Source organism: Dermacentor silvarum, chromosome 7 (genome assembly GCF_013339745.2).
Source record: "Dermacentor silvarum isolate Dsil-2018 chromosome 7, BIME_Dsil_1.4, whole genome shotgun sequence".
NCBI lineage: Eukaryota > Metazoa > Arthropoda > Arachnida > Ixodida > Ixodidae > Dermacentor > Dermacentor silvarum.
Genome location: NC_051160.1, coordinates 182,152,800 through 182,168,815, shown reverse-complemented (window position 1 = coordinate 182,168,815; position 16,016 = coordinate 182,152,800).

Below are 16,016 nucleotides of genomic sequence, written 5' to 3'. Positions count from 1 at the left end.
TGTTTCTTCCGTAAGATTGTTTGCTGATGATCTGATAATATATCGAGAAATTACAAGCATTGCCGATACTGTTATTTTGCAAAATGATTTAGTTAAAATACAAAACTGGTGCAGAGAGTCACACATGCAAATAAACACACAGAAAACTGTCCACATGCGCTTTACTAAAAAGTGTATGCCAGAAGCAGTATATTATCTATTCGGTTACCCATTGCAGACTGTTTCCGAGTACAAGTACTTGGGTGTATTTCTCACACCGTCCATATGTTGGCATAGGCACGTTGATTTCATTACAGCAAAGGCATGCAAAGTGTTAGGATTTCTACGGCGTAATACGAAACTCTTTCCCCAGCAGGCTCGTGATCTTCTGTACAAAAGCTATATTAGACCAATTTTAGAATATGGATGCACCGTATGGGACCCTCCTACGCGTACCGACCGAGATAAACTTGAGAGAGTTCAGAATATAGCAGCACGGTATGTAATGGGCAACTATGAGAGAAACTTTAGCGTTACTACTGCAAAACAAACATTAAAATGGGACACTTTAGAAAAAAGAAGGCAGACATTACGCTTGAAACTTTTTCACAATATATTTTATGGCCAAATTGGAATAGACCGCAATAAATATATTCTACAGCCACATTATATATCCAGACGAACAGATCACGAGCTCAAGGTTAGGGAATACAGTTGTAGAACTAAGCTTTTCAAACGCACTTTTTTCCCAAAACCATTTTAGAATGGAATCGACTGCCTGCTGCCGTGGTTGGTATACTTAATAATGAACTTTTTGCAAATGCTCTTTGAAATTTTGTTCATTATTTTACAGTATATAGTTAATGTATAGTTTGCTATCATTACATAGTGCTTTATTATCTAGCTGTATGATGCCCTTTTTTGCCTTTTTTGTATTGTATAGTATAGTGCTGTTTGTGGTATGCCATAAGCTGTTTACATTGTTGTATGTACCCCCCCCCCCACTGTAATGCCTAAATAAAGGCGCTGTGGGTATGAGAGTAAATAAATAAAGTTCTTGGCCCGTTACACCGGCCCCTTTGTCGTTATGGCACGTCTCAGTGATGTCCTAAGCAATATGAGCGCGAACACGCGAGCGCGTGGAAAATAGCCTCGAACCCTACATCGGCCGATTTGCAGCGGCCGCTTTTGGAAACAAATCGGAAAGGGCGCCGCGCTTCCGCTGGCTGTTCACACTCCCGCCTCGATATCATTGCTGCAAAACGGTAGCTTGTAGCATGTCACTGGCCGCGCTAGCGGTGATATCAATTCACATCAACGCGCACAGCTACATCAAATGACCCATCAAGCTCTGCAGCTGCTGAGATATCGGCTGTGACGTAGACTTCCATAATATGGTGCTTAATCATGCTTGTATTAAATCTAGGCGGTGTTGGCTGAGCGTTCGGATACGCCACTTTTATCATTTTTTTTGTACGCTAGCGAAGCGGGAGTGCCAACAGTTAGCGGAAGAGCGCCCCTCCTTTCCCCTCCGGTTTCGGCAGCGCCATCCACGTATGACGCTATCTAGGTTTTGAGGCTATTTTCCACGCGCTCCCGTGTTCGAGCTCATATTGCTCACGATAGTACGTGATTTGTCGACTCTTGTCTACTGGCCGCCGCTCAAGCAAGACCAATGTCGTCCATGTCGCCCGCCTTAAACGTTTTCACCACCGGAACTCCAACTGACTCGCCCGGTGGGCATCGTCTGCAAAGGGGGGAATTGCTACGATACGGGAGGATGCTTGAAAGTGAAGAAAGACGACGTGAGTTCGGACTGTGACATCATCGGTCCCTAGGCCTCTCGCATCGATCATTTCCATTAATATACGCATCTCACCGTAACAATATATATATATATATACATATATATATTGCTTGTGTACGTGCTCATTGTGGCTGCTTATACGAGGTTTTCTAAATTGAAAGCTTGTGTTTGTGACCGGTGACTGGCAGCTACGGCTATGACATTCTCTGCATGGGTCACGTGTTGACTGACTGTTGTATAATTGCAGCACTGCGAAGTTATTCTTTTTTGTGAATTCATGATATAAAGGTTTTTGCCCACGTGTGCATTGTTAAATCTGTCCACGGGCGCATTTTTTAATCCTGCTTTCTGCCACAGGGCGGAAGACGGCACTCGCGTTCGTGTTATACACTCGTGCGCAGCTTGTACTTTTTTAACACCGCATGATTATGTGAGTATATGTAGTGATGATTTCCATCTACTGTGATTTTTAGAACTGCCCGGCCATTTTTTTTAAATTTTTTTCATTTTGTCACCGTGCTGTGACTATAGGGTTTGATTGTGCGCATGTCGTGTGGGACAACGCTATAAGTGTCTAGTGTCTCTATATATACCTGTAACGCAACCACACTTGTATTCACTCCGACGAAGGCCGGTCCTCCGGCCGAAACGTCAGTCAGTAAATATGCCAGAAACGTTCGTCTTTTTTTTCCTTTTTTGAATATATATATATTGCCACCAGCATTGCGAGAACAAAGACGACCGCCAAATCCTAACTGTGTTTAAAAGAGCCGCCAAACCGCAAGCGACAAGCAAAGCACCGCAAGACAACGCTGGGCCGGTTCTAACAGACCAGCGGCTCGTGCGCCGTACGACTGGCACGCGACAGGAGGCGACAAAGAGAAAGACGAGGTTCGAAGAAGTGAAGCTCGAGGGACGCTTTTGTTTAGTGTACAACCTTTAGTTGACGGGCACAAGTTCGCCCAGAATAAATTAGTTTTTATAGAAACGGCTCTCGTAACTGTTGGTTACATATCTGGTGGAGGTGCGGGGTATGATTCCAAGCCCCACACGCGCCAGGGAAGGTAGCCCGGATCCCCGAAGTTTGGAGCCAACGGAATTAACGCCTGTCCATCAACGGACAAGTCACCGCATACGAGGTGAGACCCCGAGTTTGGTCCTCTCGTCGATTCACCAAGGGCAGCGGCGGCAGTAAGCCTAGCAGCCAGTGCGATGGCTACTCAAGTGATCCCTCCTCACGTCGTCGTTGACTCACCCTTGACGCCAGAATCCTTTCACGGAGACACATTCGAGGATTCCGAGGACTGGCTCGAAAAGTTTGAGCGTGTCGCCAGATGTAACGGTTGGGACGAAACGAAGAAACTCCGGTATGTGTACTTCGCTCTGGAGGAATCTGCACGCACGTGGTTTCAAAACCACGAAGCGTCGTTATCATCGTGGAACGACTTCCGACGAGAGCTGCTTGCGACGTACCCGAGTACGGACTGCAGAGAGAGGGCAGAAGCCGCTCTTCAGGCGAGGAACCAGCGGAACAATGAAAGTGTGACCATGTACATTAAAGACATGTCCCACCTCTTCCGCCGAGCCGACCCAAACATGGCTGAGGACAAGAAATTGCGGCACCTAATGTGCGGTGTGAAACAGGAGCTCTTTGCCGGCCTGGTTCGTAATCCGCCCCGCACTGTAGCCGAATTTCTGTCAGAGGCGACGACGATGGAGAGGACACTGCGGCAGCGTGCGAGGCAGTACAACAGAGATGTAAGCGTCGCATCATTTGACGTTGGGTCAGGAGCCCTTCCCAACAACATGGACACCCTACGCGAAATGGTGAGGTCCGTCGTAAGGGAAGAGCTGCAGAAACTTCAGCTGGCCCAAAGCCCTCCTACGGTGTCCTCACTTGCCGATGTCATACGCGAAGAAGTCCGGCAAGTAATTTGTGAGCAGAGCCTCAGGAACGGCCCCGCGCACAACCCGAACGTCAGCCGCGGATATCGTACGCCCAAGTTTTACGTGAGGACCTAGGACGCACCGACTTTGGACGAACCGCCGCAATACCCCAGGGACTTCCTCGCAATGTGCCGCCCATGGCGGAAGGGAGAATACGTAAAAGCGATGTATGGCGCACTGCAGACCGGCGTCCCCTCTGCTACCACTGTGGAGAGGCTGGTCACCTATGTCGGGAATGCCAGTATCGCCGAGTAGGACTGCGTGGCTTCTCTGTGAATGCACCTTGCCCTCGAAACGGTGAGCGTCGTTATGACATTGAGGCATTTTTATCTACGCGCCAGACTATTCGCAACCCCCCCCCCCCCCCCCAAGATGTACCTCGATCGGCAGCGCCTATGCGTTATAGGTCGCCCAGTCCGCGTCCATCTTCCAATTCACCGAGGCGTCGCTCACCAAGTCCGCGACGGGAAAACTAGAGCCAGCGACCTGTGGAGGCAAGGCCGCTGACGCCCGGAAAACCGAAGGCCCTTCATCGCCAATCCGACAAGACGACGGCAGTGACGAAACGACGAACAAGTGCGGTGATGACGCGGTTACTTCTGAGTTGCGTGTCATCATCGACGACTTCGAAGTGACTGCGTTGATAGACACTGGTGCGGACTATTCAGTTATTAGCGGTGTACTCGCCAGAAAATTGAAAAAGGTATTGACCCATTGGACCGGATCTGCAATACGTACAGCCGGGGGACACTTAGTCGACCCCGTAGAAATGGGCACAGCAAGAATCGGAATTAGAGGCTTTATATACGTCAACAGCTTTATTGTTCTTCCTGAGTGTTCCCGTGATCTGATACTGGGCATGGACTTTTTGCAAACGAATGGCGCAATTATCGACTTGCAAGAGTCTCGCGTGTTGTTTTCTACAGAAAATGCTGTTGCCATTTCTGATACGGAAGAGCCACATATTTCCTCTCTGCGTATTGTGGATGACCACGTGACGGTGCCGGCGCGGTGCAGTGTGACTGTTGTTGTAAGGAGCGACGTATTTCGTGACTACGAGGGACTTGCAGACGGAAATATCGGGCTGCTACTGGAAAAACAAATATGCGTGGCAAGAGGCATAGTTCACCAGCGTAACGGATGTGCGGATGTCCTCTTGACTAACTTTGGCAATGAGGCACAACACGTGGCGAAGGGAACAGCCATAGCGTCTCTTCATGACTATGCACAACTTGCGGATGTGTCAACCCTCGATGCAGCATCACCAGCTTCTGCCACTTTAGACAGTGTCCTTGCCTCTATCGATATTGACCGACAGCTGTCATCACCACAAAGAGATAAGATTGTGAGCTTGGTCACAGAATTTGCTGAATTCTTTTCAACTTCATCGAAAGTCCGTCGTACTCCCGTCGCAAAACACCGCATTGTAGTCGAAGAACCTGCAAGACCAGTACGCCAACACCCGTACCGAGTGGCTCCAAAAGAAAGAGAAGCGATAAGAAGTCAAGTACAGGAAATGCTCAAGGACGATGTAATACAGCCATCCAATAGCCCGTGGGCATCTCCGGTAGTCCTGGTCAAAAAGAAGGATAACACCCTACGATTTTGTGTTGACTACAGGAAGCTCAACCTTGTCACGAAGCGGGATGTTTATCCACTCCCACGCATCGACGACACCTTGGACAAACTACGAAATGCCTACTTCTTCTCTTCTTTGGATCTCAAAAGTGGCTACTGGCAGATCGAAGTGGACGAGCGAGATCGCGAAAAAACGGCATTTGTGACACCGGATGGTTTATACGAGTTTAAGGTGCTTCCATTTGGTCTGTGTTCTGCGCCCGCCACCTTCCAGCGGATGATGGACACTGTTCTCTCCGGGCTGAAATGGCAGTCGTGCCTCGTCTACCTTGACGATGTGGTGGTCTTCTCCACTACATTCGAGCAGCACGTGCAGCGACTGAGAGCAGTTCTGGACGCTATTCGCACGGCGGGGTTGACCATAAAACCCGAAAAATGCCACTTCGGCTTTCGCGAGCTCCGCTTTCTCGGACACATTGTCAGTGCTAAAGGCGTCCGCCCCGATCCTGAGAAGATCACTGCAGTAGAAATGTTTCCGAAGCCAAGAGACAAAAAAGCTATTAGACGTTTCCTAGGACTGTGTGCCTACTACAGGCGTTTCGTAGAAAACTTTTCTAAAATCGCCGAACCACTCACGCGACTGACAAAAGAGGATGTCCCTTTCGTGTGGGAGAAAGAACAAGAAGACGCATTCTATGAGCTACGACGGCGTTTGCAGAGTCCTCTTATACTTGCCCATTTTGATGAAAATGCCGAAACAGATATCCACACCGACGCGAGTAACGTTGGTCTCGGAGCTATACTTATTCAGTGGCAAAATGGACAAGAAAAAGTCATTGCGTACACAAGCCGTACCTTATCGAAAGCCGAGACAAATTACTCAGCTACAGAAAAGGAATGCCTGGCGGTTATATGGGCCATCAGTAAGTTCCGGCCATACTTATATGGCAGACCGTTTCGAGCCATCAGCGATCATCATTCATTGTGTTGGCTGGCGAACCTCAAGGACCCTTCTGGAAGGCTCGCTAGATGGAGCTTGCGTCTACAGGAGTATGACATCACGATCGTTTACAAGTCCGGTCTCAAGCACAATGACGCTGATTGCTTATCACGCGCACCAATCGAATCGACGTCACCTGAATACGAGCAAGATTTTCCATTCCTTGGGGCTGTGAATACGGCGGAAATGGCTCATCATCAGCGTACTGATCCGGAATTACTCCTGCTCATCGAGTACCTGGAGGGTCAACAAGTTAAAGTGCCTCGAGTTTTCGTCCGCGGATTGTGTTCGTATGTCCTCCGGAACAACGTCCTCTACAAATGAAACTTCGAGCACAGTGGTGAGACGTTTCTACTTCTCGTACCATCATCGCTGCGAGCCGAGATCTTAGAAGCTTGCCATGATGACCCTGCAGCTGGCCACTTAGGCGATAGTAGGACTCTGGCGAGAATGCGCAAGAAACATTACTGGCCGAAGTTGATGAATTCAGTGCAGCACTATGTCAAATCGTGCCGAGATTGTCAAAGACGCAAAACACCGCCACTCAAACCAGCAGGTTTTCTGCAACCGATACAGCCACCAGCAGCGCCATTTGAACAAATAGGAGTGGATTTACTTGGACCATTTCCCGTTTCAACCTCAGGAAAGCGGTGGATTGTGGTAGCAACCGATTATCTGACCCGGTATGCTGAGACATCTTCTCTTACAAAAGGAACCGCCATTGAAGTGGCTCAGTTTTGTGTGACACACATAGTGTTACGACATGGCGCACCCAAGGTAGTCATAACAGACAAAGGAACAGCTTTTATGGCCCGTTTGATGCAGTCTGTTATGAAACTAACACATACTGCTCATAGAAAAACGACAGCGTACCACCCGCAAACAAACGGCCTGACTGAACGGCTCAATAGAACGCTCGCTGACATGATATCAATGTACGTGGACGTAGAGCATCGAACCTGGGACAGTATTCTACCATATGCTACCTTTGCGTATAACACTGCAGTACAAGAGACGACACAGTTCACGCCATTTGAACTTGTTTACGGTCGGACAGTAACAACGACACTAGACGTGATGCTACCTGTAAACAGCAGCGAAGACGACCCTAACGTTAGTGAGTACATAGAAAGGGCAGAAGAAGCACGGCAGTTGGCAAGGCACCGTATCGTACAACAGCAGTACGTCGACGCAAACCGGTACAACCTAGGGCGAAGGGAGGTGCAGTACAACCCCGGAGACAAAGTGTGGGTATGGACTCCTATACGTACGCCCGGTCTTTCGGAGAAGTTACTGCGCCGTTACTTTGGCCCCTACAGAGTACTTCGCCGGCTATTCAATTCAATTCAAATTTATTTCCAAAACAAATTTGGTGGTTGACAGGGCTAAAAGCTGCGGTCTGCAGCTTGACAGAGGCCCGGACACCATATTCAAGGCAGGGCTTGACCTCGACGTGCATGTCGAGCCGTTAAACAAAAACATACAAAACAGAAAATACTAGTTCATCAGAATAAGAATACACTATAGGAGTAAGAAGACACAATACTAGATATATGACTATAAAATAAAAAAAATTATTTATATACGAAGAAAAAATATATAAAAGGTCGAATATAATGAAAGGGGAAAATAACACATACATATACATATATACACACACATATATACATACACATATACGTGTGATTTCACATATGCATACACACATACACATATAATACATCAGGAAAAGATATTGCAATCTAAAACACCACAGCGTCAAATACAAGCAGACACAGGATGATTTAGCTTCTGTTAAAAAAAAAGAATTACTAATGTATGTAGCTTCAGGACAATAGTGGTAGGTATGATCTAAGAAAAGAGCTGATGTAGTAATGCTAGTGTGGGCTTCGCTATATGTTCGTATTTATTGAGGATTACCGGAAGATTATATTTCAAAGACTGAAGCTTGTAAAAAGTACGGAAACGTGGTATAAGCCAAAAGTCAGGACAACGTGTACGAACATTGGTATATTGCTGAAGCAGTGCTATTGTGGTAATAAAATTTTTAAAAGTAGGTGAAGACAGATAGAATGAACGCAGAACACGAAATTCATACATATGTTGTATTTTCATAATGTTGTACAACTTAAAATAATATTCTGTGGAAGCTAAATAATCGATATTTGCGATATTGCGAACAACTTTCTTTTGTACTAAACAAATCCTTGTAATATTTCTTTCTGTAGTGGTCAACCATACGAGACTACAGTAGTTAATATGAGAAGCGAACAGCGCATAATAAATCTGTTTTTTTGCTTCCACTGGGAGAATTGCACGGCAACGAGATAGAGCTCCTGTGGTCATTGAAAGTTTTTTGCATAAGTTGTCAACATGCGAATCCCATGAGAGATTTGAGCTAAATGTTACTCCGAGAATTTTATATTCATTAACGATTTCTATCCTGTGCCCGTCGCAGTATATATTCTGTTGTAAATTAATTACTTTATTTTTTGCACGGAAGAAAAGTACCTTGGTTTTAGCTGGGTTAATTTTGAGGCAGTTCGAATGTGACCAAAATACGAGTTTCTCAAGAACGTGATTACATCTTGATGCTAGGTCGGCTTCATCAGTTCCGGAGAGTAGAATAGTGCTATCATCGGCATATATGATAAATTTTGAGCTTGCGTCAATACCTACAATATCGTTTATATATACATTAAACAAAAGAGGACCTAAAATACTGCCTTGGGGCACACCACATTTTATATGGAGGGGAGATGAATGGTAATTGCCAATGTACACACACTGAGTCCTGTTGGCCAAGTACGAACGGAGTAGTTCGAGCTGCTTACCTCGAACCCCGTAGTCCGAGAGTTTTAGTATCAGTATGTTATGGTTAAGTGAATCAAATGCTTTACTGTAATCAACGAAAAGACCAAGAGTTATATGTTTATTTTCGATGTTTTGTAGCACACTTTCTTTAAGAGTTAATAAAGCTGTTTCAGTAGAGCGTCCTTTCCTAAAGCCAAACTGCGCGTCGGAAAGAAGATTTATTTTGTCAAAGAAGTTAGTCAGTCGAGAAAACAATATCTTTTCTAAGCCTTTAGAAAAAATTGGTACAACAGATATTGGCCTATAATTTGTTGTCTCATTTTTATTGCCCCCTTTGTAAATGACTGTTACCTTGGATCGTTTCAGTGCGTCAGGAATTTGACCTGATTGGATAGCGAGATTGAATATGTGAGTGAGCGCAGGCGCAATGCATTCGATAACATATTTTATGGGCTTTATTTGTAGGTTATCTATATCTAAAGCCTTGCTGTTCCGTAGACCTAGAAATGTTCGATAAACCTCAGCTTCACTTATTTCATGCAGAGCAAAGCTCTCAGCAGGGCAATTGTTGGACGGTCTGATAACCTGTAGGTTACTATCTGGAAGAGCGTGTTTTAGAAACGCTTGGTTAAAATGATCAACAAGCGCCTGACCAACTATTTCACGGTTATTTTGCGTTAACTTCGAGGGCGTTTCCGTTTTACTTTCGCGACCGAGAACCCTATTTAGCACTTTCCATGCGGCGTCAGGCTGCTGTTTCTTTATATCAGAAAACAACCGCTGATAATATCCCAACTTTGCCGACCTAAGCTCGGCGTTCAGTTTATTTCTGAAAGTTTTAAAGTCTTTCAAGTCAGATGGTGCTCTTGTACGTAAAAAGGTGTGAAATAATCGATTTTTCTTATTAATAGCTTTCCTGTGGGAAGGAGTGACCCAAGGTTTTCTTATTCGTTTTGATGGTTTGAAAGTTCTAAAAGGAAAATGTCTAGCGTATATTCGCTGAAAATTTTCAATGAACTTAGAATATGCTTCATTCACGTTTTTTATTCCGAATATAAAAGACCAATCCTGAACACTGATGTCACGCTTAAATAAAAGTAAAGCATCGTCTGATACATACTGCACTGTAATTGCGTTCCTTAGACTATTTGTATGAACTTTGGGGGGGAAGAAAATCATAAAGATTGGGCAGTGGTCACTTATGTCAGAGGCTATGGTTCCCGCATCAGTGACTCTAGTTTCCGCGTTGGTAATAAACAAATCAAGTATTGACGAAGTTAGTACAGTGATGCGTGTCGGAGTAGTGATTATATTCACAAAGCCCGAAGACGAAATGGTGTTGTTAAAATCTTGAACGCAGGTGCTGGCTTCAAGGGTATTTATATTAAAGTCTCCACCACAAACGAGTTTCAGACTATTTGTGGAAACAAATTGCAAGAAGTTTTCAAAAAAATTCATAAAGTGCCCAAAATTCCCATTTGGTGGGCGATAAACGACAGTAATGACGTCAGCGTTTCGTTTCAGTGTTAGTACCTCGTAATCGTTTGTAATGCATGTATAATCTGATATTACCTCATATTCTTTAGAAGCCTTAACATAAATAGCGACGCCACCGCCCCTACGACTACTGCGATTGATAAAAAAGTTTTTGTATCCATTAAGATGGAGCATTGCACACCCGTCGTAATACCATGTTTCGGTAAGCATTAAAATACTATACTGAAAAGAGAATTCGCCTAGGAAATAGGCAATCCGGTCATGCTTAGCGAGGGCAGAGCGTGTGTTAATATGCAAAACAGAATCATACATAGAAGAACATGGAAGAATTTCATGGGGCAATGCAAAATCGTGGTAACGCATTTTAAAAGCTTAAACTGTACGCACAAAGAGGGGGGCTAATTACACCGATGTTATCTTATTGAGGTCGTCTTCACAGGTTATGGATATGGCGCTAGAACTGTCTGACTGCCTTGCAAAAATCCTTCCATTGTGGGTCCAAACGGATCTCCACTGGCAGTCCTTCTTACGCCTAATAGCCATACTGAGAAGTCTCTTTAGTGTAGGACAAAGATGCTCATTTACATAGATAGGACTTGGACTGCCAAGTCCTAGGCTGTTATTAGTAAGCCGGGCTTTTCTCGCTTTCTTTAAAGTCATGTCGCGCTTCGACCGGGACTTGAATTGCACGATAATGTTAGTTTTATCCGGATTACAGGTGGGGACGCGATGACAAGTCTCGATATCACACTCACTGATTGGTTCTTCAATAGCATCTCCGATAGTGGACAGTATGGCAACGACACTTTCATTTTCTGTCTTAACGACTCCTTGGATTTCAAGATTGGCATTCCTAGAATATTGTTCAAGATGAACTATCTGGTTCTCCAGCTCGCCGTTCTTTCTTTCCAAGGAAACGTACTTTGCATTGATTGCCTGGTTCTCTTTCAAAAGCTGAGTGTTTTTTGCCACTTCAGCTTCAAATCTCTTCTTTAAGTCGTCTATTTCTCTATGCGCGAATTCGATGCTCTGTGTCATGTTTCGCTGCTCATTTTTCAGATCACGAATTTCATTGCGCAGGTCTCTCTCGTACGCCTCGCGCGACGATTTCAATTCTATCTTGAGTTCATCTTTTAGTTTCTGAAGGATTTCGTCTTTCGCTTTCGCAAACTCCTTTGACATCGTCACACAAGCAAGGCGAGGCACACACTTGGCAGCAGCGACGAAAAAAAAAAGAAAACGAAACAAAAAAGAGAAAACTTAACTAACCTGCACCAAAGGAAATAGCAGGCGTAAGGCGATGCACACCTAGGTCGTCGCCACTGCCAAGTGAATGCAGTAAGCGCAAGAAGGCTCCTTTTGTAGCTCTGGAATGGGTGACGTCAGGCCTTTCTTGCAGATATCAGCGCCGCCGAAGAGTGCCGTGCCGCGCCTCCTGTTGTCGATCCGTGCCGAGAAGCGTGTTAGGTCACGTGGTCTCGGCCGATGCTGACGTGGCGCACAAGTGCGGCTGCGCAGAGACAATCTGCACCAAAGGAAATAGCAGGCGTAAGGCGATGCACACCTAGGTCGTCGCCACTGCCAAGTGAATGCAGTAAGCGCAAGAAGGCTCCTTTTGTAGCTCTGGAATGGGTGACGTCAGGCCTTTCTTGCAGATATCAGCGCCGCTGAAGAGTGCCGTGCCGCGCCTCCTGTTGTCGATCCGTGCCGAGAAGCGTGTTAGGTCACGTGGTCTCGGCCGATGCTGACGTGGCGCACAAGTGCGGCTGCGCAGAGACAATCTGCACCAAAGGAAATAGCAGGCGTAAGGCGATGCACACCTAGGTCGTCGCCACTGCCAAGTGAATGCAGTAAGCGCAAGAAGGCTCCTTTTGTAGCTCTGGAATGGGTGACGTCAGGCCTTTCTTGCAGATATCAGCGCCGCCGAAGAGTGCCGTGCCGCGCCTCCTGTTGTCGATCCGTGCCGAGAAGCGTGTTAGGTCACGTGGTCTCGGCCGATGCTGACGTGGCGCACAAGTGCGGCTGCGCAGAGACAATCTGCACCAAAGGAAATAGCAGGCGTAAGGCGATGCACACCTAGGTCGTCGCCACTGCCAAGTGAATGCAGTAAGCGCAAGAAGGCTCCTTTTGTAGCTCTGGAATGGGTGACGTCAGGCCTTTCTTGCAGATATCAGCGCCGCCGAAGAGTGCCGTGCCGCGCCTCCTGTTGTCGATCCGTGCCGAGAAGCGTGTTAGGTCACGTGGTCTCGGCCGATGCTGACGTGGCGCACAAGTGCGGCTGCGCAGAGACAATCTGCACCAAAGGAAATAGCAGGCGTAAGGCGATGCACACCTAGGTCGTCGCCACTGCCAAGTCTCTTAAACTACGAGGTAACTCCTGAAGGCCAAGTCTGCTCCACACGACGCAGGACTCGCCCAGAGGTCGTACACGTAGTACGAATGAAGCCTTACCATGAAAGGCATTGAATAACAGAATTTCCACATGCGATCAAGCCTAGCACCGGCCATACTCTGGCCACTGGCCCTTTAAAGCAGTTCACCTCTCTAGACCCTTTCGACGCATCGGGACGATGCTTCTTCGGAGGGGGCTAATGCCACCAGCATTGCGAGAACAAAGACGACCGCCAAATCCTAACTGTGTTTAAAAGAGCCGCCAAACCGCAAGCGACAAGCAGAGCACCGCAAGACAACGCTGGGCCGGTTCTAACAGACCAGCGGCTCGTGCGCCGTACGACTGGCACGCGACAGGAGGCGACAAAGAGAAAGACGAGGTTCGAAGAAGTGAAGCTCGAGGGACGCTTTTGTTTAGTGTACAACCTTTAATTGACGGGCACAAGTTCGCTCAGAATAAATTAGTTTTTATAGACACGGCTGTCGTAACTGTTGGTTACAATATATATATATATATATATATATATATATATATATATTGACGCGTGCTCTATGTGGACATTTAGACTACGATAACGATAGGTGCTTTAACGTGCTCCGTGTAGTGGAACAGGGGGAACTCGAAGACGAAGAAGACGTCTGTTGTTCTTGTGGTCTTTTTCAACAGGCTGTTCCGCTGCCGTCTTGCTCCGCCGTTGTTGTCTCTTGTTCGCGTTGAACCGCGACACTGGTGGAAGTGCGGGGTACACCACCCTGCCTGATGCTCCGGACTCCTCCAGGGAGCCGTTCATCCAGCCCATCTCCAATTACAACTCCTGTGCATCGCTTCAGTCGGCGGTTGCTAGGCCTTGCCCCCGAGCTCAACCCCCTACAAGAACGCTCGTCCGAGCCCTGTCTACCTCTGTCAATGGCAACTACCAGCCTGCCGCAGGTTCCACGAGACGTTCGTCCCAGGCAACCCTTCTGCAACCACTGATTCCCGATCGCTTTCATGGTGGCGCACATGAAGATGTTGAAGACTGGCTTGACCAGTACGAACGTGTTTCCAAGGTCAATGGGTGGACTGCTCAACAAAAGCTCTCCCACGCGTATTTCGCCCTTGACGGTAGCGCTCGAACGTCGTTTGAAAACCGCGAAGCCAGTTTCGCTACATGGAATGATTTCCAACATCAGCTAATTGAAACATTTGCGAGTGTCCATCGACCGGACCGTTCCCAGCAACTAATTGAGCTGCGCTTCCAGAAAGCCAATGAAACTGTAGCGATGTTTGCCAAGGACATGGCCCGCCTGTGTCGTAGAGCTGACCCTCACAAACCTGAGGAAAAGAAGTTACGCTAGCTTATGCGTGGCATAAGAGAAGAACTGTTCGTCGGACTTGTGCGCAATCCACCGAGTACCGTGGCGAATTTTATAAAAGAAGCCACTGGTATTGAATGCGCACTCCATCTAAGATGCAGGCAGTACGATCGCATGCACCTGCACTCCTATCAACGCCGCCGCAATGACCGTTAGCAACCAGAACTCCCTTCGTGATCTAATTAGGGAGATTGTTCGCGAAGAACTTCAGAAGCTCGGGATACCGGCAATGGGCACACCCATGACGTCAGTCGCTTAAGTCGTACGTGAGGAAATTAGGCAAGCGTTCTCCGGAGGCGATCCTGGTCACGAGCAGCGTCCCCTAAGTTATGCCGACGCTGTCCGACGTCAACCAGCTGTTATGCCCATGCGGTCGCGACATGAGCCGCCGAGAGCCACACCTTGGTCATCACCACCAGAGGAACCTCTCAGACACCCACCCGTCGTGCCGATCCCATCCTACCGCCAGCCGTCATTCGCTGCATTTTGGTCACCGCCACAAAACGAGGCTTCGAGTCGCCCGCAATTTCGAAAAAACGGATGCATCGCGCACGGTTGATAGGCGCCCCCTCTGTTATCACTGCGGAGGCATCGACCATATTTCCCGCCATTGCTGGTACCGCGACGCCTCATTTCGAACTCTTCAGTCCTGGCCTGACGGTCGACGCACCAGTGATGACTACATGCTACGATGCGACGACGCTGCTTTTCGAGGTCCTCCGGTGGCGCGCACTCTCAACGATGACTCTCTGCCTAACCACCAGACCGATTTTGCCCAACGGTCACGCTCTCCGTCCCCTGCTCATTCATCTTCACTGAATGGACGTGCCTTTGCTGACCTCCGGGGAAGGAGGTCGCTCAGCCCACGCCGGGAAAACTAACAGCTCGACCTCTAGGGGTAAGGTTGCGGGCCAGCTACAAGACGATGAAGAACCCCCAATAATCTCGCCGCAAGACGCCGTGAAACCGACACACTCTGATACCGAAGAAATTGTGAGCGCAGATCTCATTGTTTCCGTTGACGGACAGCAAGTGCGAGCGCTAGTCGACACTGGTGCCGATTATTCGATAATGAGTGAAGGCCTAGCTGTTCACCTTAAGAAAGTAAAAACGCCCTGGATGGGACCCCACATAAGGACTGCGGGTGGCCAACTGCTCATGCCTGCTGGAAGCTGTACGGCGAGAATCACCATAGGAGGTTCTTCCTTCGTCGCAACTTTCGTCGTTCTTGCAACATGCTGTAAAGATTTATTCATAGGCATGGATTTTCTACGGGAATACGGTGCCATAATCAACATCCCGGATCGCTTGGTTACGTTTAACAAGAGCCCTGATTTAATTTCCTGGTTAACGCCGCAACGCAACTCCTTTCGTCTTACCGAAAACGACGTGGTCGTCCCACCTCGGTCAGGTATCCTTGTTTCGGTGGCATGTGACGTACCATTTGATTGTGAAGGAGTTGCAGAACAAGTAATCCCCTTGTTATTTACTCATGGTATCTCCGTTGCAAGAGGCATCGTACATATCACCGATGGGCTCACAAACCTGTTGTTAACAAATTTTAGCCCCGAGCGACGGCACCTACCAAAGGGCACGGCTGTGGCTTATTTTGACGATGTCGCTGATGTTCGTGGGTGCTTTTCAGTA